Source organism: Girardinichthys multiradiatus, chromosome 12, assembly GCF_021462225.1.
Source record: "Girardinichthys multiradiatus isolate DD_20200921_A chromosome 12, DD_fGirMul_XY1, whole genome shotgun sequence".
NCBI lineage: Eukaryota > Metazoa > Chordata > Actinopteri > Cyprinodontiformes > Goodeidae > Girardinichthys > Girardinichthys multiradiatus.
The window spans coordinates 17,013,010-17,037,562 of record NC_061805.1 but is presented as its reverse complement, the minus strand read 5'-3'; the positions used below and the strand labels follow the sequence as shown (position 1 = coordinate 17,037,562).

At 39.6% G+C, this 24,553-nt stretch overlaps 1 long non-coding RNA gene across 1 annotated transcript; it reads right to left on the bottom strand.

The window, feature by feature from the left end:
• Positions 1-3,341: 3,341 nt before the first annotated feature.
• Positions 3,342-18,892, bottom strand: LOC124878313. Its single transcript, XR_007040710.1, has 3 exons — positions 18,807-18,892; positions 9,800-9,926; positions 3,342-6,697 (listed from the first exon to the last, which is right to left on the bottom strand). It is a non-coding gene; the product is annotated as an uncharacterized LOC124878313 (long non-coding RNA).
• Positions 18,893-24,553: the final 5,661 nt, after the last annotated feature.

The window sequence follows — 24,553 nt, the reverse complement described above, 5'->3', positions numbered from 1 at the left end:
CTCAGCTCAAACACATAATTCATCTCCTGTTAACCACAAGAAAAACATCAACCGTTTTGCTCAATGCAATCAAATCACAATCAGTTGTACTGGAGTGGTAGCATGGCACAAGAGAAATGTTGTCTAATTTTGCGCTGAATATGAAACTTGACTTTTCTTACATCGTGCCTTATCAAATAATAGTTGCATCTGTGTGATCAGTTTACACGATGCCAACATATCAGAATGTTTTACTATGTGACTCCACAACTGTAAAAGTCAATAGTCTTTACTGGTTATATGTGAAGTTTTTTTAAATGTATTTTAACAATAACCCCTCTTAAATTAAATCACTGTGAGCTGCTTGACATGGTGCTTTATTACAGCCTTTTATTGGCTCTGGGTTACTATGCACTAGACACCACAGCAGAACACACCCTCTTAAACTTCAAAGACTAGTCTGATTTGCAGCACCTTCTGGGACAGAAATTGAAAAGGGCCTTCCACCGTGTAGCTCACATCCTCCATTTTCTGAAAGTGCACTACAATAAATACTTCAGAATTAACTTTTTCTTTGTCCACTTTTTGCTTGTTCATTAGCTAACAATTGCAAAGAATGTTTTTTCTTTAAGTCTGCCAAGTCTAATCCATTAAATATTAAGGCATAAAAATACTCTTTAACACATGAGTGAGCATCTAAAAAATATCAAACTCACCAAATTAACAACTTTAAATGGGAGCAACTTCTTACCAAAAGCTTCTCAGCTTTTTTGCTGTTGATCCAATGAGAAATATCAATTTTGCCTCCATTTGAAACCTAAAGGAGTAATTTAGCATTAAAAGAAGTCATCTCAAAGGGCTTCAACTGAAACCCAGCATACTGCAAATGATTGAGGGTAGCATTATACATCTGTCAGGACCTGCTTTAAGTTTTTGTTGTTTTTTTCCATATTTCTTACAGAGTCAACTTTTCAGACACAGTTTACTTTTCACTTCCACTTGTACACTTCCACACTCCTCATTTTTAAGGCAGTGTTGAACTGTACAAAAGAAAAAGCAGCCAAATTTCAATGAAAAGTTTGAAACTCTATTGATGAAGGATATTCAAAGACTCCAAGAAAGTCAGGGTCCTTAGAAGAATAAAAAGTATACAATGGTTTGAAACGTTTGCACAGAATATAATCATACAGTGGACTATACAATGCAGTCAGTTCCACTTACAGTGATCATCTAAAAGTTGCAGGACACCAGCCCTCGAGGACTGGAATTGGACCCACCCCTGCTCTTTGGTATGAATTTAGTGTTAATCCACTGAAGCTAAAGAATATTCTGAGAGGGGCATAGATCAAATTGGACATCTATCATGCTAAACCAGATCCAGCCTAAAAAATACAGTATTAGCATAGTTAGTTATATACATGAGAAATGGAGGAAGGAAGCAGTGCACCACCAGTGATCTTCCTGTGTGGAACACAAAGTGAGAACAGAACTTGCTAAGTGTTTCCAGTTAGAGTAACTACCCATTAACAATTATAATATATATATATATATATATAGAAATGCCTTACATATTCCACTTTTAGAATGGGTTTCACACAATAAGGTCAGTGGTGGCCCTCAGCCTCATCAAAGTGCAGATGATCACTCAGGAGCAGCCTGGTGAGTTAAAAATTTATTCTTTTAATAATAATAATAACTTACATGGGAAGCCAGAACAAAGACATGGACATGGAGTCCGGTAACATCAGGGATGTAAACAGTAGGAAACAACGAGGAACAATGAAAACCAGCAGGTTTTTTAACTGAGGGAAGTGGAGTGTGAACCAATGAAACCGGGAGGCAGGTAATCAGGGGAAACATGTAACAGGTGTGGACCAGGCTGCAGGGTGGCTGAGGGAATGTGTCTAATTGCAACTAATGAGACGTGACAGCAGAGGAAAACAGAGGCATGAGGAGGAAAAAGAAACTAACTAATTAACAAAACCCAGGGAAAACAGATCTATAGGAAAACATAAAACACATGAAACACAAGACTCAATATAACTCAAATAACAACTAACAGAAGTAAACTACTGGCCTGGAGGAACAGAAAACACCTGACTGAGAAACAGTAAACAAACACAAAACGCTAATTGGCGTTGGTATTGGCTGATTGGTATGGATTCAGGGACTCTTCCAAAAAGTTCTTAAAGGGATGGCCAGCTAAGAGCCTCTCATAATCTTGAGGTGGCACAACAACCAAAACCTGAAGCAGATTTTCCAAGAGTTTGAATGTGGCCTTTATTAGTTTGAATGAAGGCTTATGTCATATATAGTGGGGACGAGATGGCACCCTAGAAAACACACACACACACACACACACACACACACACACACAAAATAAAACATGAAATAAAACAAAAATTACTTAAATATTGCAACTCAATGAAACATGTACTCCCCTATCTTAAATGGTATAAATAAATTCTAAATTAACTATTGTTACAAACATTATATACCAGTGGGTGATTTTTAAGAGAATTATGTACTGCAGCTAAGATATGAACTGTTAACATTTTAACAGAACCTCACTTCATTTGTATTCAACAATTAGTTAAAGTATTTTAAATAATAATTACAGGAGTTTCTAGTCAATCATAAACATGTGATTTAAGTCAAATGTAACTTTGTGGATTTTTTTATATTGTATTTTGCGGGGTTTTTTTGGGTTGTTTTTTGAGTGAGTGTTCAAGCAAGATTTATGGTTTATCCCCCACCAAACAGCGGCCAACTGTGTCAACATTCACCTTTTTGATTATCTTTCAGTGTTTACTTCAGGTGGTTCATTTGGAAGTAAATACCAAAACAGGAAAAACAGTTGCCACCATACTTAGCTGACACTTTTTGTGTGCAGTAGATGCAATGGTTTGGCCTTGGGGTGTGGTTCACCAGCACAGTCCTTCCTGCCTTTGTTGGTTTTTGTTTTGGGTGGTGGCACCTTTATCAACTGGGGCCAATCTTTGTACATGACCTATGATCCACAGGCCTGTGTTGAAAGATCAGACTTCACATCTCACATTTAAACCATTTATTGTTAAATGGAGCAAAACACAGAGTATCATCTGCCGCCATTGATGAAGAGCATTTAAGGAAACTGGATGCTTTTAAAATGGAAAGCTTGAGTTGAGAACAATCCCGAGGGCCTTTATTATTAGGGCTGAGCAGACACGTTTGAGCCTGCTTCACTGTTCTTCCATTCATGCACAGTGAAAGGTAAGGTTACTCCTGGAGAGACCTCTGAATACACAACTCCTAATGCAAAATTGTGCACAATCCCAGTATGTTTGACTGAATGTTGGTGAAAAACCCTATGACGGCAGTAAAGACAAAAACTCAAATTAAAGGGCAGCAGCTCTGCCCCTCGCACATCAATGCAAGTATCACTGCACAAGTCCACCCTGCTGAGGGCGGGGGGGAGACATGACAGCAAGATCAAGATCAGAGGGGGATGGAGACTTTGGGGGATGCCCGGACTCATTCAGGGTTAAGGATAAGCTGTGCAGATAAAAAGACTGAGTGATAAGCTTTCACGTGCCCGAAATGCAAACAATTCTCAGCATTCCAGCTAGGCAGACACATCGGTCTATTCATACACAGAGCAAAGGCAACTCACTGCCTTGCTCATCCTAAAATGCGTAACAACAGGGAGGGGTGTCTCCCTGTCAGAGATAGAAGAGCCATTTGGCAAGGACACAAAGGGCAAAACAAATTCTGACGGGACAGATGCTTTTCATCGAGATGCATGAAAAGAAGGATGTAAGCAGGAAAATCAGCTAACATGGAAAACATATGCTTGCTCAGGTAATAAATGTCTGCCTCATACAATCAAACATTACCAGGAAACTCTAAGTAATTAAGATAAAACACTGACTGTTTGTTTTTTTTTTGGAGAAAATGACTACAGCATGTCCTTAGCGTGGTCTTTACATCCTTCCTCCATAAAAAAACCTGTTTACCTGCTTAATATAAAATTACATCAATAACAGGTCTTTGTTCTCTATGATATCTGTGTTTGTTTATGTAAGCCTTGGTGCTGTCTGAATAATGTCAAAAATGCTCCATCTTGCTCTTGCTCACATTAAGATAAGAACTGGTCTTAGGTTGGTGTAATAAATGTGCAGCTGAAGCCACTGGAGTCTGCTTGCCTCAATAAAAAATACATTAAAGATGCAACTAAATCCACTAGATTTGTGGCCCCTCCAAACCTTTACGCTGGAATAAGAACACCTTATGATCTCCAGGATCTCCAACACCATTCACAAACCACTTTCATCAGGAAGGCAAATATAAGCCTTCTGCATTCTTAAACTAAGGCACGTCTCATCAGCTCCCTGCTGATTTTTGACCATACTATGACAATGATAGCACCACATGTATCACCTCTGCATGTTTCCTTACAATCTTAATCATAAGGTGTTTGTAGGCCTCCACCATCAGTTTCCACTTCTCAGTATTGTATAAAAGGAGAGACTGTGGTATAAAAGTTAGAGCTCCCATTGGCAAGATTAGAATTGGCCCTTGTGGCCTGCAACCATGTTTTTAACGCAACCTCAAAGGTGGGACAGTGTCCTATTTGTGCCGGTCCCAAGCCTAGATTAATGTAGAGAGCATCCAGGGTAAAACTTTTGCCAAATCTACCATGCAAGTCAAGAACATCTTCTCCATACCAGATCGATTGAGACCCAGGTTAACAACGAATCTAGGACTGAGAGCAGGGACTTCAATTGTTGGAACTATGACAGGAAAGGATAGAGAGTTGGCTGACATGATGCAGGAGGACATTGGACATTCTGTGTGTTCAGGACACCAGGTGGAAAGGCAGCAAAGCTAGAAGCTTAGGAGCAGCGTGCAAGCTGTTCTACCATGGTGTGGATGGGAAGACAAATGGTGTAGGAGTTATCTTGAAGGAGGAGTTTGTCAGGAATGTTCTGGAGGTGAATAAGTGTCAGGTAGGGTGATGAGTCTGAAGCTAGAAACTGAAGATGTGATGTTCATTGATGTTATTGCTTTTGCCCCACAGGTAGGATGTGAGTTAGAGAAGGAGAAATTCTAGAGCAGGTTAGATGAAGTGATGTAGACTATGGCCAGAGGTGAGAGAGTGGTGATCGGTGCAGATCTCAATGGACATGTTGAAGCAGGGAACAGAGGTGATGGGCAAGTTTAAAATCCAGAACAGGAATGCAGACAGACAGATGGTTGTAGACTTTGCAAAGAGGATGGAAATGGCTGTAGTGAATATTTTCTTTCAGAAGAGGCAGGAACTCCAGGTGACTTATAAGAGTGGGGTAGGAGATGTTGTGTAAGGTGGTGGTGTTTAAAATGAATCTGATAGTGAGGAAGGTGAAGAGAACAGTGGCAGAGCGGAGGACAAAGTGGTGAAACCTAAAAATGGAAGAAAGTTGTGTGGCTTTTATGGAGGAGTATAGACAGGCTCTGTGTGGCCACTAGGTGCCTTCAGATGACTGGACAACTACAGCTAATGAAGCAATCCTGGCTTTAAATGTTGATCTTTCTGGTGGTCAGATCTTAACAGTAGTTGGGTGCTACAGAGCCCCCCTTATCCAGCAAGGAAACATTATCGTCTCTACTACAACACTTATCACAACTACAATTTAAAGAAATTAAGCTCATTGTTAATCTTTTAACCTCACCCATATTAATTGAATGTCCTACTCTATATGTTCCTATAAATGTCCCAACTAATTTAACTCAGATTGATCTTCTAATTACAAATTTGCCTCTGCTTTGGGAGTATTTGCAAATTATCTTAGTGATCATTGTGTTGTTGGTGCTATCAGGGATACAAACATTCCTTTGCTCAAAGCCCCAAATTGTGCAGAAAAGCCACCCGAAGCATTTCAGCGAGCAAGCTTTTATTCATGAGTTCTTCCTTTTAATTGGGACCATATTTTATTAATAGATGGTGTTGATCTGGCATGGAAATGTTGTAATGACAGTTTTAGTTATTTTGTTGATGAGCATGCTCCTATTTGTCAGTTCAGGGCTAAGGGATGAGATAGTCCTTGATTTTCTTCTGAACTAGCCAGTCTGTTGTACCAAAGAAACCTACTTTGGGCCTTGGCGAGGAAAACATGATCTGAGACTAAAAGTCCAACATGATCGTTCTGAAGGCAGGATGTTGTACCACTTATGAAAGTGGCACAATTCGGATTTGAAGAGATGTGAAAAAATCAGAATTGGGCCATTCTGACTGGCATGAAAAAGTCGAATATGGGTCACGTATGGGCAAAAAAGTTGGATTTGGGGCACATTTGCCTGCAGTGTGAATGTAGCCTTGATCTTGTGTCCTCCTACAAATATCTTGGTATAATAATTGATGAAAGCCATAGTTTTAAAGCTCCCAATGATAATTTTTTGAAGAACCTTGGGATAAAATTTGGTTTATTTTTTAGAAACAAGCAGGGTGGAAGCTTCCATATATGGGTCGTGCACTCTACCGCTATCCCACGCACTGCGCCCTTACAGATTTCTTTACTCTGCACCTTCAACCTGGATTCATCTTAAACAGAAACTGAAACTGTCGGCTCAAATATCCTCTGGGTGATTTTATTACTCTTTTAAAGCACCTCTGTGGACTATGATGTCTACAGAGGACATTGTGTTCTGTGGTGAGAGCAGGGCACAGGTGGAGGAAATTTCAGAGACATGGACGTTTGACCTGGAAAAGAGAAGAATTCAGGGTTAGCCAGAGCAAGACAGAATATATGTGTGTGACTCAGAGAGAGACCCAAGGGGAGCTGTAAGGTTACAAAGAACATATAAAGAAGGTGTATTATTTTAAGTACTTTGGGTCAACAGTCCAGAGCAATGGTGAGTGTGGAAAAGAGGTGAAGAAACATGCCTGAGCAGGTGGGAACGGGTGAAGAAAAGTGTCAGGTGTGAGAGATAATTGTGAGACCTGTGAAACAGTGGAAATAAGGGAGAGACAGGAGGCAGAGCTGGAGGTAACAAATATTAAGATGTTGATGTTCTCATTGGCAGTGACGAGGATGGATAGGATCAGGAATCAATACATAACAGGGACAGCTCATTTTAGATGTGTTGGAGATAAAGCCAGACAGGCCAGACAGTGTTGAGTACATTGGTAGAAAGATGCTGAGGCTGGAACTGCCAGACGGAAGGCATATTGGAAGACTAAAGAGGAGATTTATGGGTGGAGTCTAAGAGGACATGAAGGTAGTAGGTGTGAGAGAAGAAAGGCAGAAGGGTTAGATGGAGACAGATGATTGCTGTGGTGACCTCTGAAAGGGAAAATTTGATCTGGCACAAAATTCTGTGCATCTATTTTGGCAAATACAGTTAAAAGGACTTATGGACCTAAATCTGACATCTGTACATTAATTATGGATCACTCGGAGCTGATCAGAAAGAAGCTGCTGTCTGCCATGTTTTCAGCCAACTTGGTCTCTCTCCTCACTGCATGTACCAAAATATTTAAAAATTACAATGTCATGCATGTTCCTATTTAACTGTCAAAGTTAACACAAAGCGCAGCAGGAAATCAATTAGTTGCTTTTTCCCCAAAACAAATCTTGGGGAGTGGTTTCAAAGGCAATCAATATTTCCACATCTGTGATGTTTCGCCTAGCTGTTTGGCAGCAGATCATTAAGTCATATTTTGTTTGGTAGGGAGCTGACAGTCTGCTGATTTTCTTTGCAGAAAAAACTGAGAATTCTATTGTTTTCTGCCTCCTTCCCCCCTCTCCCTTTGCAGCTATCAGCCAGTCTCTGGAGAAGAGCTGGTTTCCGTAAACGTGATGGGGAGATGTTTCCTGTAGCTGGTCTGTCTGCTGCTGATTAGAGTCCATCAATCAGCCGTACCTCCTTCGAGCAGAGGAGAGGACACTGTAAGATCCGTCAGAGCATGCAACAAGGTCATAACAGACCCATGCCCTGTCTCTCCGCCCAGTCTATTCAGCATGGCCTAAAAAATCCTTTGGGCTTATTTTGGGTTAGATGATTCATTAATTCAAATTTGAGTGTTACTATAAAGGAACACAATAAAGAATAAGGGAGCCTGAGCCAAGGTTTCTTTTGTTAAGCACAATCTGACGTACCTTAAAGTGATGTTATCTTCTCTTGTATTAACATTTGAAATGATTAACTTGGATACACTCAAACCCGCGTATATACAGCCTCTCCAAATTATTGGCACATCTGGTAAAGATGTGGATGACACCTTCTATAATAAATGGTTGCTATGGATACTTGGTGAACCTAAGATGCCACTCTGTCCTGCAGGTCTCCAACCTCCCTTACTGTCTCACTGTATGTGGTGGCAAGATAAATTTGTCTCCTCCAGAGTGCTTGGTGGTTCAGTTTGGTGGTCCAGGCGCACCATGTGCATAGGCTTTAGCCCTCAACGCTGTAGTCCTGGGTTAAATTCCCAATCTCAGGCCATTTGCTGTATGTCTTCCTCTTCTCTCTTTACCATCTTTCCTGCGAAATTACGGTTCACTACAGGTCACTAGTGCCACATAAATCTTAAAAAAAAAAAAAAATTATTTTGCAGCCTCTAACAGGTTTTCTTCCAGTAGTGCCCTGTATTTAGCTCCATCCATTTTCTAAACAAGGCCAAAAAGCTTCCTTGTCCATGCTAAAGAAAAGCATCTCAACAAATGTTGCTGCCATCACCATAAGTCACCATGGCAGAGGTGTATTCAGGGTGAAGTGCAATGTTGGTTTTATGACACAGAATGTTTTGTGTGTAGGCCAAAAAGTTCAAATTTGTTCTTATTTGACCAAAGCATCATCTTCGACATGTTTGCTTTGTCCCCTACATGGGTGCAAGTCGTCTTTTAGTTTTACAGAGAGCTGTATCCGTAGCCCTGGAAAAAAAACAATGATATAGACCTTATTGATCCAATAAAAAATAAATAAAGACTTCAGATAGATTGCTTTTGTAGGTATTACAAAGGGTTCAACCTCTTAAGCATTGGTGATTTCGTCCTCAGACCCGAGTGCAGTTGTTCTTTTTTCCTCCAAATCATCTACAATAGCAGGATGATCCCAGTTTACAAAAGTGGGGTCATCCTTCTAAAAATGTGCATAATCCAGGAATTTTGCTTCTTTGTCCCCATCACTTTCGTCGACCTTTTAGTTTACGGCGTAAACAGGAGGTGGGTGAAGTATCCTCTGCAGGCGTGGAGAGGAAACTAAACTGGGTCTGGAGACTGAACTCTCCTTTGGTCAGTTGGTCTTCTGGGAGACACCACCATGAACGTTTTGAGTCTGTTAAACTACGAGCAGATATAGTATTGATAGTTGTTAGAGGATAAATGTCAAAAGCAGAGCAGCTTTGCATGAGACTGTAATTTTCTCCTGAGTTGGCACCCCCAAAGGTGTCGTTAATGAAACCATTTCAGAGCATTATTACACAAAGAGGAGAAGATGTTCTTTGGATCTGAGTGCAGTGAATGCCTGAACTGGTTGTATATCATGCGCTGTGTCGACGGTCCTCATAAAAACTCATGGGTAATAAACTGTGGTTGCATGTGAAGAAAACATCAGGGCTTTCCTTCTATGTTTAGTCTTCTAACAGAGAATAAATGGTAATTGTTTGACAAATATAGATTGAACATTACTCAACTGTGTCACAACACGTGTTTCAACACAGATTCCTTCCACATCAGGCAGAATTTATGCCTTGCTTTGACTTAAGGAGCTTTGGCCTTTAGGAGCCCCTCCAGGCCGTGCATTAGTAAGGATGTAACATTCCTCAGAGAGCTGTATATGACAAGGAAGCCCTGATCATACTCACCTCAACCTGTCAGGCTAATGAACCTGTGGCTGACAGGACAATGGGCAGGTCAACAGGTCGTTGCTGCAGTCACTACAGGCTACAGATTCCATTACTCAGGGTTGACCTTTGACTTTCCAGGCTCTGCCTGAGAGGGATCAATAAAAATACGGAAACGGCATCAAAACATCAGTCAAAACAGATATTCACTGAACGCTACAATTCTTACATTTTTTAAGGTATTGGAGCAGCTAAGATTATAACAGACTTTTAATACAGTTCTCTGGGGGTATCTGAATATGATTTCCAATTGTGTTCCACTTCCACACTTTCTTTGAAATACATTTTCTCAACAATTATGCAACTGCTGTGCCACATATTGTTTATTTCTACTCTTTGCTAAACATAGTGTTAAAAAGATGATACACAATGTTATTAATTTTAAGTCTTTCACTTTTCACCAAACAGACATTTGTAGTTTAATTCTATATAAAACTGCAACTGAGATCAGGAAATGTTTATAAAAACTACATGTAATTTTTTTCTGACTATACTTTTCTGGAAATTCTGTGTTTTTGTTCAAATATGGGAAGTGAAAAAAAAACATGTGGATGATGCCCCAGTAGCTCTAAACTTTATACACGTTTTCTGAAAGAAGAGAAGCTTCATCCCAATCTAGTTAGTGACAGTAAAGCCATATCCGGTACTTTGCAAAAGTATTCATCATTTTTACAACTTTTTGTCACATTTCATCTTGTTACAACTACAAACCTGAATGTATTTCATTGGGGTTTTATGCATTGTGCCAACACTAAGTAATGCATATTGATACATGAAAACAAAATGATTTTCAAACTTTTTAGAAATATAGATCTGATCAGTTTTGCATGCATTTGAATTCAACTCCCTTGCATAAATACTTTGCAGAACCACCTTTCACTAAGGGTGTTCCCCAGGGCTCAATTCTTGAACTTCTTTTATTCCTTTTTTATGTTATGTTATCACAAGCCGTTTCTATACAGATGATACTATCATTTACTGCTCTTATGCAAACTTTTAAATCTGATTAATCTACCTGATTAATCCTGATTAATCTACTTTTAATCAGGTTCCATTACATCTGACTCAGCTCAAACACGTTTTAGATGATGGAGAAACTAAGCTCATGTTGTTTTCATTAGGTAAATCATTACAATTTGTTATCCCTACAATTAAAACTACAATTGGGACAGCAATTCAAATGGTCAATTCTTATAGGTACCTTGGTCTGATCTTAGATGATAAACTGTCTTTCAATGAGCACATTAACAATTTTGTGTCTAAATTAAAATCTAAGATGGGTTTCTTCTACAGAAACAAGGCCTGTTTCTCTCAACAAGTCCGAGATTACCTAATCTTAGCAACATTCCTTCCTCTTCTGGGCTGTAGCCCCTTTTCCATTGCAGGAACTTTCAGCCATTATAAATTAGGATTCTGAAGGTTCCTGTGCATTTCGACACAATTTTACTAGAGTAATTTAAATTTCCTGGGTCCACATTTTCCCGGGTAAAAAGGTCCTGATTTGGGAGTAGGACTTTCAGATTAGCCCAGGGTTGTTGAGGGGTGGGGTTATTGCTGCACAACAATGATTGGTGGACCCTTTCTTGAAGTGTTCTTACTTCTGTTCCCCACCATATTTAAGACCTGCGTGTTGATGTTTTATACTTTATATGAGATTGTTTAAGCATACTTTTTGTGATTGAAAATGGTACAAGCAAAAAAGTCAGTTGTGTGTTCTCCATCTAGTTTTGTGAACAAATAGGATATGAGCTTCTCGATCGGGCTTTGCTTGTTTGGCCTTTGTGTTTCTTTATTACAGCCACCCGCTGGACTAGAGGTGTAGTGCAGTTTTCTTCACAACTTCCCCATAATTAGGTTGGTTTAAATAAATTTTCCAGTCCTTCAGTGCAGTGAATTCCTTTCACCCAGTTCTACCCAATAAAAAATATTCCAGGTATTTGTAGTGACCTGTTGTTTATAAATTCACCTGAGCAAAATCTCAAGACACTGGACTCAGTGTATTATTGTGCTCTATGTTTTATCACAAGTTGTGGATATTATGTTCACCATTGTCATCTGTATTTAGGTGCGGGTCATCCTTCCTTTTCTGTTTGTATACAGATACACATGCTCCTTTTTGTGTATACATGTATTTTGGGACTACTTCGGCCTTGCCTGATTCTAGGCCCCACACCCAGTACGGACGGTGCTCCCAGACTTTTTATCACGTTTGTTCCCAGACTCAGAACGGAACTGCATAAGAGAGCATTTAAATACGCTGCCCCCTCAACCTGGAATGATTTTCAGTCCAAATTGACGACCTAATGACACTTGGTGAGCTAAAAGCGCTACTGAAAGACCCCAAAGATAGCTTTAATAACTCAACTGCTTTTGAGTTAGTCATGTTAATATTAGTTGATTTTTATTATTTTATGCTTTACAAACTATATGAATGTATGGCACTGTATGAATATAATTGTTGATATTTGTGAATGGTACTGCTGTCTTGCCTGGTCCCCTTTAGAAAAGAGATTTGAAATCTCAGTGAGGTTTTATCTGGATGAATAAAGGTTTATGTATTCACTGACTTAAACCATTAGGGGTAAGTCTCTGCCAGCCTTGCACATTCCAAGAATAAAACCTTTACCTACTTTTCTTTGCAAAGTAACTCAAGCTCACACAGATTGCCTGGAGAGCCTCTGTGAACATTATGTTTTAGTTTTGCACAGAAACAAAGTATGGCATAATTGTAAAGTGTAAGAAAAGGCATTGATGATATTCAAAACTGTTTTTACACATTAAAATCTGAAAGAGTGTCATACAGAACCCCCCCATCCATAATCCATTCCTGGATTAGTTTAGTGAGAATGGATGGAGACTGAATTGGGAATCTCCTCAACTCCTCCAGAGCTACATCAGGCCTTTAGGCCTTTTCTCTGATAAATCTTTCACCATGGGGATGCTGTGTTCAAGGCGATGTCCAGTGTCAGTTTTCAGTCACACGTAATGTTTCGAATGTTGGCCGAAATATTCAGCTCCAGTCTCATCTGATTACAGCACCTTATCATAGTTTTGTTATAGTTGAGGTTTATAAATCTTGATAAACCATATTTTTCCTAATAATTATGTTGATTTTACAGCCCTCGACCAATTTTATTTTGTAAGAGTGCAAAGGCAAAAGTATCTCTTTGGATTGCAAAGGCAGACCCACGGTACCTTTGTTTTATTTGGGCTCATTAGAAATGTGAGTTAATTTCGGGGGCGCGTGTGCCATAGTGGCAGAGCAGGTGCCCCATATATGGAGGTAATTGGTCCTCGAGGCAACTACCCAAGGTTTGATTCTCTGTCTGCACATTTCCTGTCTGATTATTGTGAATAAAGCCCACTTAAGCAACGAAATCCTAAAACATTTATCACAAATGTGTTAATGCAATTATTGTTAGTCAGGGTCACACTTTTCTGTGACTTGGTAGGTACTTTCAGGACTTTTAATGGAACTTTCATGAAACTTACAATGTACCTTTAGGAGTTAGGCTGTATTATGAAGTTACTTTCATTGAACTTTGGCAAAACTTGATACTTTCTGAACTTCTGAAAATCTCTACTTTACTGAACCTTTCCAGATACTTTCTGCAACACATCTGGTAAGGTCCGTGAAATTTTTTTCATAAAAGTACCTTGTAGCTTCCATGAAAGTTCCATGAAGATTCTGGGAAGTACCTGCTAATTTTGTTAAAGGTTCAGGAAAGTAACCATTTACCAAGTTCTAGTAGATACCTGCTAAGTCTCAGAAGGTTCTTGAAGGTAAGCTTTTATTTCCAATGCATTACCTATAGAGCTTTGCTGCTAAACAAATAAAATCTTAATGTTGCTTTGAAGGGGTAATACCACTTTGCTAATAAGACGTTGCCCTCCGGAAGAGACAGAACAAAATAGGTTAAAATAGCGATTCATTAGACTGGAGGAAGTGGCATCTTGGACCTGTGTACATCTAGCTGCAGAGGAACTGACACACTGGTTCCCAGAACCACCTTGTTGTTCTAGCAGAGAAAAAAAAGTTGGAGAGGAACTCAGGTCTTTTCAGCTGCACTGCTGTAAGATAGGAAATGAGAGGCAGCCTTGGAGAGATTTATAGTCCACAATATAAATTTCACCGGAAGGATTACAGCATTACATTGTGAAGTGAGGATATAGTAGCAGCATTAGGTCCAGCTGGGGACACTTGTATTAAAAGCCTGTTATTGTTGAGAAGACACTAAACCAGGCCAGCTCTTCTTTAGATTAGATACAGGTCTCAGAGGCAGACACTGAGATTTTCTCTCTGCTGCCCAGCTGCTGCCTGTCATTACCCAGATTGTCTAAACTTACAGCTAACTGCCCTCAGGGATCAGATGAAATCTTTACATTCTCACCGCAGCTCTCTGTATGCTGTTCAACCACTCCATCATCCCATTAAATCACAGTCGTTCCCTTCATGATTCAAGTTACCCCTTTTCCCTACATATTACTCCTTTTCGTGCCCAATTTTAGGGAATTTCTCTCTTCATATCTCGCATACCATGTCAGGATCTGTCTCACTGGGATGGTTTGTGGACTGACACACTGAATCCCTCCACTAACAAGCACCACAGGGTAGGAAAGGAGGAAGGCTCATTAAGTTTTCACAGAGAAGTATCTTATCAGGCAAAATAACATCAGCATCAAATTAGCCACCAACCAGGGCTAATAATCACAAAATATGAATTTAATGGGGTCAATTTGATCTGATAAAAGTAGTCTTTCTACTCTAAGCTGCAGCATTTGTTTTGCCAAAATCACAATATAATCTTTAATCTTACCTGGATTAGGTTTTTACATTATATGCAGAAAAATATCTTCTTTCTTTTGCTGCTTGAGCAGGGTTTGTCACATTCTTTGAACTCTAACAGTCATACATAGTGCAAGAGGAGGGTCGGTTTGAAAAAGTTGCAAAAGCTGCAAGCATGACCTAACGCTGGCCCCTGACCAGTGCCGACAGGAGAGAGGCTTTGTGCAAGGACGTCAAGGCCCTCATGATGGCTCCTGCTGGGAGTAAACAGACGGGACGCTTCTAATTCCCATCAGACAGAGGGGTTGCTATGCAAAAACCCAACCTGCGGTGCTGCTCTTCCCAGCGGCACAGAGGCCCAAAAGATACAGTGCCTTGCAAAAGACAAATGTCTTTATACCTGTTCAATCTTTCCACATTTTATCGAAGTACAATCATAGACGTAATGTATGTTATTGGGATTTTATGTGATAGATCAGCACAGAGTAACATATAACTGAATTGGAAGGGAAATGATGCATGGTTTCAATTGGTTTTTTTTTTTTACAGTAAAAATAGTTTTTTCTGTAAATGTGGCATGAATATTTATTCAGTTCTTTTAAATCTGATACCCCTAAATAAAATCCATGGCAACCAACTCCCTTCAGCAGTCATCCAATTAGTAAAGAGTTAAGTTATAAAGCCATATAACAATATCCCAAGCAATGAACATCTGATGGACAATTGCTCAAAACAAGCAACATGAGCAAGGAAAACATTAGTCAAAGGAGCAAGGCTGGGGGAGCTGAAGAGATATGCAGCTCAGGTGGAAGAATCTATTAACAGAATAACCATTAGCCTTGGGCATTTTTCACAAGCCAAGTAGAACAAACTTGTAGAAGAAGATGGTCTGGTCAGATGAGAAAACATTTTGACACACAAATATGAACACACCATCCTCAAGGTGACACAGTCTTGGCAGCAACATATTGTGGAGGTGCCTTGTAAAAAAGTTGGAAAGCCATGGTTTTTTGTGCACTAATTTGTGTCGGTCTGTCTCATTGAATTCTATTAAAATATTTGACAGTTTTTGGCTGTATCATAATAAAATGTGAAAGGCTCCAGTATGACTTAGGGTATGAATACTTTGGAAAGACATTACAAACCCTGTTTGGAGTTCAATGATCTCTGACTGGTTAACAAAACACTTCGTCATGTGTGCAAGACAGACAGGCAGCAACACGCCTCAGGTAACATGCCACATGCATAATACTTAAGATGTTGTCTTTGGGGCACAATCCCCAAACCAAACACTGTAGATCCATTGGGTGCTAAAGAAACAAGACAAGGCAAGGCATTTAGTGCCCCCCCCCCCCCCGTAGGCAATTATTCTGGCATGCATGTACACACACATGCAGAGAGGATAGACAGTCAGTAAGTGGAGAACGGCATGACTTCTCAGGCTCTGGTTTTTCAAACACACCCTCTTCCTGTTTTTTTAAGGAAAAAACTAAAGTGGGACTGGAAAGCAGGAGAGGAGAGACACAGTAGGGAGAAGGAGAGACACAAGTGCCATGGCTTAGTAGGCAAGAAAAGGCCAAAAGTTCTGTATCGGTTACTTGTGGTAACTTGGGGCGCATTCACACTTGCCACTTTTGGTCCACTTTAAAACGGACCAGAGTTCGTTTCCCCCCTTGGTCCAGACCTTTTGTGCAGATGTGAATACACTCAAGCGAACCCTGGTCCGGACCAAATAACCGGACCGAGACCCACTTTTTGATGCGGTCTTGGTCCGCTTCCAAACGGACTCTGGTGCGGTTCGCTTATGGTCTGAATACAAACCGGCCCAGATCGGAAACAACTACAAACAGAGTACGTCTCTTTGGACATAAAAAGCCACCGTAGCCGGTAGCAAAGGTGTGTGTTGTAAGGTAATCATACCTGATAAGCTGTGTGTTGCTTAGCAACACTACTGGCTTGTTGTGGGACAAGGCACGTAGAGAACGTCAGCGTTCAGCACGCCTTCTCCGACAGGGTTCCAACATTATAAATGGAACGTCTTAAAGTCGGTGTTGAATGAGCTTCACCCTCACAATAATATTGCAGCTGTAATGACGGCATAAATATGCAGAACAGAGTTGCTGCACGCAGCACGATTACAGTTGTTTTCCTAAATTTCCGGGTCTGTGCTCCGTCCAGCCCCCGTCATTTCTGTCCAAAGGGAACAATGATCGTCACCCGCGTGGCTTTGTTTACAAGTAATAGTTCACTTGCAAAAAGTACAATGTGAAAACAAACCGCACCAAATGAAAAAAATAAAGTTTTCTTTTGGTCCGGACCAAGGGACTTTCCTGGTGTGAATACACCTTTGGTGACTTTTTGCACCCTTAAAATCTGGCCAATGTCATCTAAGCAGATAAAACAGATAAATCAGGAAAATGTTCTGGTATGTTCTCTTTGTTCCACTTTTAAATCTTGTAAAAAATGATCACAAGCAATTTTACCCCAAACATCTGCACATTGGTAGCAATAATTTTGAGCCACTGAAGTCAAAACTTTTTTCACCACCTTGCAAATTATAAACTGCAAATACACTGTCCTTTTTATCAGTAGGAGCATGTTTCTCTTTGGCTTTTATTTCCCAATTTGCTCCTTCTACTATTATTTTTCTCTCTTGAACTTTTTCACAATTTTGTCATGGAATCTTATGCGATAGACCATACAAAGCAGTATGTAATTATGGAGGTCCAATCCTGCAATAATTAAGAATACATACAGAAATAAATAAATGACATTCATTAATAAAATAATTAGTCAGCCAAAAAGTAGCTGGACACTACTCACAAAAAGTTAGGGATATTTTTTTGGGTGAAATTTCAGGATGAACCTAAAATGCAATACAACCTTTACAGATGAAGTGACCTTCTCTAAACTTTTAAATGCACATGTCCAACAGTGTTTCAGTACTTTTTGCACAACGTGCTGTTCTTTACCGAGGAGCTAAACGGCAAAATTCACAACAGGTGTTTAATCAAGTAATCATCCAATAAATTTCCTGGTTCAATAAGAATTGGTATTTAAACAGTGCTCCTCATCATGCTGTTAACATTATGACATCGCAAGACCAAGACGACACCTAACAATTGATTAACAGTACCTCGCCATTGCGAGGCTTCAAACACGATGTTCTCAGATGGACATGGCCACTGAGCTTAGAGTGTCACAGAGTGTCATTAGCAAGATGCAACAGAGATATAGAGAGGCTGGAAAAGTCACAGAAAGGACTGCCTTGACCACATCCCGACTGACCGCTTCATTGTGACCTGTGCCCTGCGGAACCGGGAGATGAATGTCACTGAACTCCAGGAACATTTAGGGAGGCAAAAGGCACCAAACTGTCACGTTAGACAGTTTCGGTCCAGCAATGGGGAGCGTGACACTGGCACAGCAATTGAGCATGTGGCCTATGTAAAGAGAGGCTTCGGCACACGGCGTGGCTGGTTCTAGTCTTGGCCACAGCGACCTGTGCAACATGTCTTCACCTCGGTCATAACCCCATGTCCTGTCTGCCTATTTTTTGATGAAAGTCGATTCACGTTGAGCAGAAATTATGGCCACCACCGATGTTCAAGACGTCAAGGTCACTGCTTTGCATCAGCCACTGTTGTCACCAGAAACGCCTTTGGTGGTGTTATGGTGTGGGCAGGTGTGAACAGAACTGCCCTAGACTCTGTAAATGGTACATTGACAAGTACATTAATCCAGACATTGTGCCCCTGCATGAACAACAAAGAGATAATTTCATCTTCACGGATGACAATGCTCCAGCTCATTGAGATCACACCATCAGGGAACGGCTGCTGGAGACTGGGGTTCCTCGAATGGAGTGGCCTGCACTTTCTCCAGACCTGAATCCCATAGACAACCTATAGGATCAGCTTGCCAATCAGAGTTGTCATCTAGAGGCTCATAACTCTGTACCCCAGAACATCAATGACCTGAGGGCCGTCCTTCAAGAAGAGCGGGATGCCAGACAATAAATCAACTTGTGAACAGCCTGAGACATCATAGTTAAGCTGTGCTTTGTCACAGAATGGTTTTGGGTTGGACCAAAGCGCAGACAAGAGCTTGGTAGCAGCGTTGTGAAAGATCCAGGGCTTTATTCAAGTTCACAGACATAACAAAAAACACACAGGTACTGACCAGGGTCGAGATCCAAACACTAACCAAAGCCGACTCTGCAGGAACATGGAAACACTTGGCATGGACGAGGGTAGAGGAGTTGTAACGCAAGGAACCCACCAAACATAATGAAACAATCCAACTAATATGCAGAGAGAGAACAAAGGCAGGTAATCAAAGGAACTAAGGACAGGTGAGACAAGGAGGCAGGAAGGCAGAGGGAACAGGTGAACCTAATACAACTAATTAACAAGACAATGAGCAGACCTAAAACAAAACTATAAACAAAGATAAATAAAACATAAGAATCAAGAATAAACATGAACTAAAGGAAACTGAGAAATTGGAGGGAACACAACAACATAAGGCCTAAACACTTAACAAAATAGGAACCAAAAGGGAACCCTGACTAAAGAGTAAACAAACCTAAACAAACACTGACTGAACCAAACTGAGGATGAAGCAGAGGAAACGAGGACTAGAATAAAAGTAAACAATAACTAAAGCTAACCTATAAAGGAGGAACTAGAGAACAAAGATAAACTAGAGGAACAAGGCTAAGGGGGACCGGAGAACTACTAATAATAAAAACAAAAATAATAATAATAATAATAATGAAACCATTCTAAGAACAGGAAAGCAACGCCAAGGGAACAAAGGGTGAGAGGAGAACACACTGGGAGGCAGAAGAAAACCTGAACTGTAGGAAAAACTGAAAACATGAATGCAAAGCCATAAACAAGAAACCTCTAGTTAACAAAACAAAACACAAAGTCCAAAATGTCACATGCTTGATGCTCAAGGGCACATGACACCTTATTGAGACACTGACATTTGTGATATACCCACCACTGTTGTTGACTTTTGTTTCAATAAATTGTTTGAGAAGAGGAAATCACCATTGCATGCTTCTACTTAAATGTCCTAATTTCATGATATAATATCACTATTGTGTGAACATTTTACAAATTCTTTAAATTTCACCTGAAAGCCACATATTTCTAACTTTTTGTGAGTAGTGAATAAATTAGTGTGCCATTAAATGCAAAAAATAATAAAAGATGTATTCAATAATTGATCAATTAATCAGATATGAATATATATTTTATTTTTAATCCACGAATTTTGCTCTATATTTTTTCTTTGTTAATTTAATACAGTGGATTTTTTTTTTGCTGTTTTATTTGTTTCTGATTTTTCTGCAAAAATATTAAATTTTTCAAATTATTTAACTCTATGTTTAATTCATTAACAATGATAAATGTTCTTATCTAATATATCCATCTAAATCTATCTGTATATATTTATTTTCTTACCCAACAGATTTCCCTGAGCTCATTTATTTTCATCTTTCTTTTTTACATTCGTTGGATGCTGTGTTGTCTTTTCTGACTCAACATGCAGCTCGTAATGTAAAAACAAAAGTGAAACAAACAGCAATAAATGTACTTGTATTAAATAAACCAAGAAGAAATTATAGAATTCAAGAAAAAATATGATTTGAAAATTTGTATTTTAAATTAAATCAGTGGGTTAAAATATACACTAATTTATATGTCTACCCAGTTTTGGCCCAGTAATTTCTACTAATTTCTGCATGTATTCCTTATTGTGGCAGGATTGGTCCTCCATACTTAATTGTGAAAAGAAGGGAAAAGCATATAAGGCTTTAAAATGTTTTTTGCAAATAAAAACCTGAACATTGTGGGCTGCAGCCCTCCTAGGCCCCCCAGAACCACTTTTTGGTGATGGTGATGTCCTGCACATTAGCTCAAGCTCTGTCAGATTGGATAGAGATGCACCTAAAGATCACTTTTGTTAATCATTTACATTTAAACATTTTACAATACATTTCACATGTTGGAGAAACACATCAGGTCAATGCAAAGCATCCACAGTTACAGTGGCAGACATTCTTTTCCAAGACTCCTACATGTTGCCCCGGTTTACTGGATATCAGTTTCTGGGTCAACTTCTGATTGATGCTTACCCTTCTCACTTTTGAGGATTGAACATCAGTTCCATCCTCTTTAGGAGACAGTCCTGTCACTTTTTATGCTTCAAAGATTTCTTCAGAGCAGCTGAACGTCTCTCCTGAAGTTCTTGATGACTTCAGAAATTCTTGATTTGCGCACAGTCTTACTAGCAGCATCATTTCTCCCATTTAATTTTCTAATTCAATTAGAATGTCAGTGATATCAGCCACTTATTCCTTTTTATTATTTTCTCCTGAGCTAACCAGAACACTGTTCAAATTATGATGGTAGTTTTTTTGTAATTAATTTCAAATTGAATAACCCTGATTAAGATAATTTCATTTAATTGATCATTCTTCAAAGTACCATAGAGCAAATGCAAATTGTCACATTAAAACCACCATAAACCATTAAAGTTTATGAACAAAATTTGATCTCAACTCTATGAACATTTTTCACTTTTCTTCTTTAATTTGTGTTTCACTGAATTATGAGATCATGCATGATCTCAAACAAACGGCCTGGCCGGCACTTGCTTCTGTGTACATGAAGGAGTACTACTAAGTACGAGAAATATTATAGGAAAAGTCTAAATTGAATTTTTGCAGAGTGTTATACACTTAAAACCAATGTTAGAGGGATAATATCTTTGAAGTTCATGCCAAAATCAGCTGGAATTAAGAGAAAGAGGAAAGGAAGTGCATATCACACATAATAGTGGGTCCATTTAATTGAACAAAACCCCATAACAATTTGAGTAATGGTCTCAATACTTGGAAGTCAGAAACTGGATGCTGCTTGCACTTAGATCTCCCACATAAAAGCACAGAAAACATGACCACTGACTTTACCCGAGTGCTTTTATTCACATGCAAGAGGCGTGCAGAGGGCACATCAACAGCGTTAAGTTTTTAACAAAGCAGAGGAAGGGCTGTGAGGTAATTACAACAACATGAAAAGCTCTGGCGGTTCAACTATATGTTTTAGAGGCGGTGCAGAGTATGGTGTTTAATGCTCCACAGAGGGTCAAATTAGAGAGGAAAAACTTTTAAAAACCTTTTAGCTACACAGACCCTGAGTTCTCTGTCCTTTTATAAAACTGTTCCACTATGTGGAAGATTATTTGCTTACATACAGTGCTTTGCAAAGGTGTTGAGACTCAACTTGCTAACTTTATCACTTTTAGTCAAGTTATAACCACAAACTACAACATATTTGATTGGGATTTTATTTGACAGATTTTAATTTCTGGAAAATTAAAGCTCAGTTTCAAGCTCAGACTAGATGGAAACGTAGATATCAGTTTGTAAGCCTTTCCACAGTTTTCTATTTAGATTTAGGTCTGTACTTTTGCCTGTTCCATACTTATACATAAATATGCTTTGATTTTTACAAATCCAGTGCAGCTCTGGCTGTAGGTTTAGGTTTGTTGTCTTGCTTTTTTTCACCTCTAACAGACATTTCTACCAGAACTGTTGAACTGTGGCCAGCTTTCCTGTACTACAGAAAAGAATTCCCACAGCATAATGCAGCCACTTCCATGTTTCGCCTTCGGGATAGTGTGTTCAGGGTGATGTGCAGTGTTAGTTTTTCACCACATACCATTTTCATGTAGGCCAAAAAATACGTTTTGTTTTAGTCCAACCAGAGCACCCTCTTCCACATGTTTGCTGTCGCCAATGGCTTGGAGCAAGCTGCAAATGTGACTTCTTTTGGATCTCTTTCAACAATGGCTTTCTTCTTGTCACTCTTCATTAAGGGCAGATTTTTGTGAAGAAACAATAGCTTTTCTGTCGACAGGAGCTGCAGCTGCAGCTCCCCCAGAGTTAGCATGGGCCTATTTGGTGTTTTTCTGATTAATGATCTCCTTGCTCAGGTGTACAGCTATGTCTTTGTGTAATTGCTGTCGTGCAATGCTTGCCTAATTTCCTGTCATTGATTAGACATTCATCCCTGACCTGCCAGGTGTGTTCCTTGTTCTTCATGAAACTGTTTTTCATTAATGTTCTCCAACAAACCTCTGAGCATTGGGTTCTTCAGGCGTATCAAATTAAAGGGGGTGAATACAAATGCACACTACACTTTTCTTAGATTTCTGTTTGTAAAAAAAAGACAACCATTTTCTCTTTATATTACAGTTATTTACAGTATGTGTTTGTCTGTCACATAAAATGCTTTAACGTTTGTGGTTGTAACTGTAACAACAGATTAGTGAAGATGAATTTGGAGGACACATAATCTCTGTCAGAACATCTGTCATCTATTGCTGAAACATCCTCATATTTGATTTTTTGAACAACTTTTATTCACAGTATGCAGCTGTCACATCGAACCGTTAACTGAAGCTTCTAACAGAATATTTTAGTTTCTCCCACCTCACGCTTTGCACTTGGTGACATTTTCACATCTGTTCTGCGGTGAGGCGGTGCCTCCTGGTCAGACCACATCAACCTCTTTCATGACATCGGAGTAATATCCCAAGTATGCACGGCTCCGGGAGGAGAAAAGCCCAAGTTGGACTACTTCCATTTCACCATCTGGGCCAGCGCCTTGCTGAGACACGTGTGCAGCAGCAGTCCGTGGCTCCATCCCAACAAAACTGGAGTGTTCAGCAGACTTGAATGAGCTACTGTATTTTAGACGTTTTGGCCTGTGTTTGAGCGTAAAACGGGGTGAAGAAGGTGATTCTGCTGAACAGGTCAGAGTTCATGTTGATTAAACTCTGAGAGGGATTTCTAATAGTTTATCTTAACCTAAAGATATTTAGGCACTGACAATTTTGTAAATACCCTCAGGTGTCAAGTAACACACAGCTAAATATAATTGCTTTTTCTAACGATAGTGAATTTAACAAACCTTTTATGTCTCATGATTAACCAATTGAAGAAGCCTTTGTTTGAGTGGATCAGCATCATCAGTTCCATTAGGACGAGGCAATAACAACCAGTTGTGCATCATCTAATTTCCAAAGACCATTGCTGTTGGACAGATTGCCTCCAGTATATATGCCTGCAAGATGTGCATTGCATCACCTATTGTTCATGCAGCAGACCATTTACAGCACACCTGTTGCTCCCCTCTCTTCTTCCTGTCCCTGCGTCTTTGATCAATAATTCTGTGGCCATCAATCTGTTCACCAGAGAGGGGCCTATTGTCATCTAATTACAGGCCTGCTGGTTTTTGACTGAACCAGTGGTTGGGTGAGGATCATTAAAATTCAGCTGGGGCATGCTTTGGCTTCTATCAGTTCTTTCAGCTGAAATCAGCAGTTTGTAAATGCAGTGCACCCAAACAGAGTTGTCCAATCTTGCTGCCATTGGAGCATTAGAAGTGGATTTCCCGGGTTAAGGTCCCGACTCCGGAGACCTATGCTGCAGGTCCTCTCCCTCTCTCCACCCCACTTCCTGTCTGCCTACTTTGGAAAGATAACAAAAATAAAGGCCACTTGTGCTGCAAAAAATCTTTTTTAAAAATGCGGAAGTGGAAAAGTGGAAGTGCTTCTTCTCAGATGTTATTAGAGTACTGTGGACACGTTTATAACTTGTATTTACAGTACTGTGCAAAAGTTTTAGGCAGGTGTGAAAAATGCTGTAAACAAAGAATGCTTTCAAAAATGGAAGTGTTATTCATTTATTTTCATCACTCAACAAAATGCAGCGAATGAACAAAGGAGAAATCAAATCAATATTTGCCACCCTTTGCCTTCAAAACAGCATCAATTCTTCTAAGTACACTTGCACACAGAGAAACACAGAGATGTTGTTCCAAACATCTTGGAGAACTAACCACAGA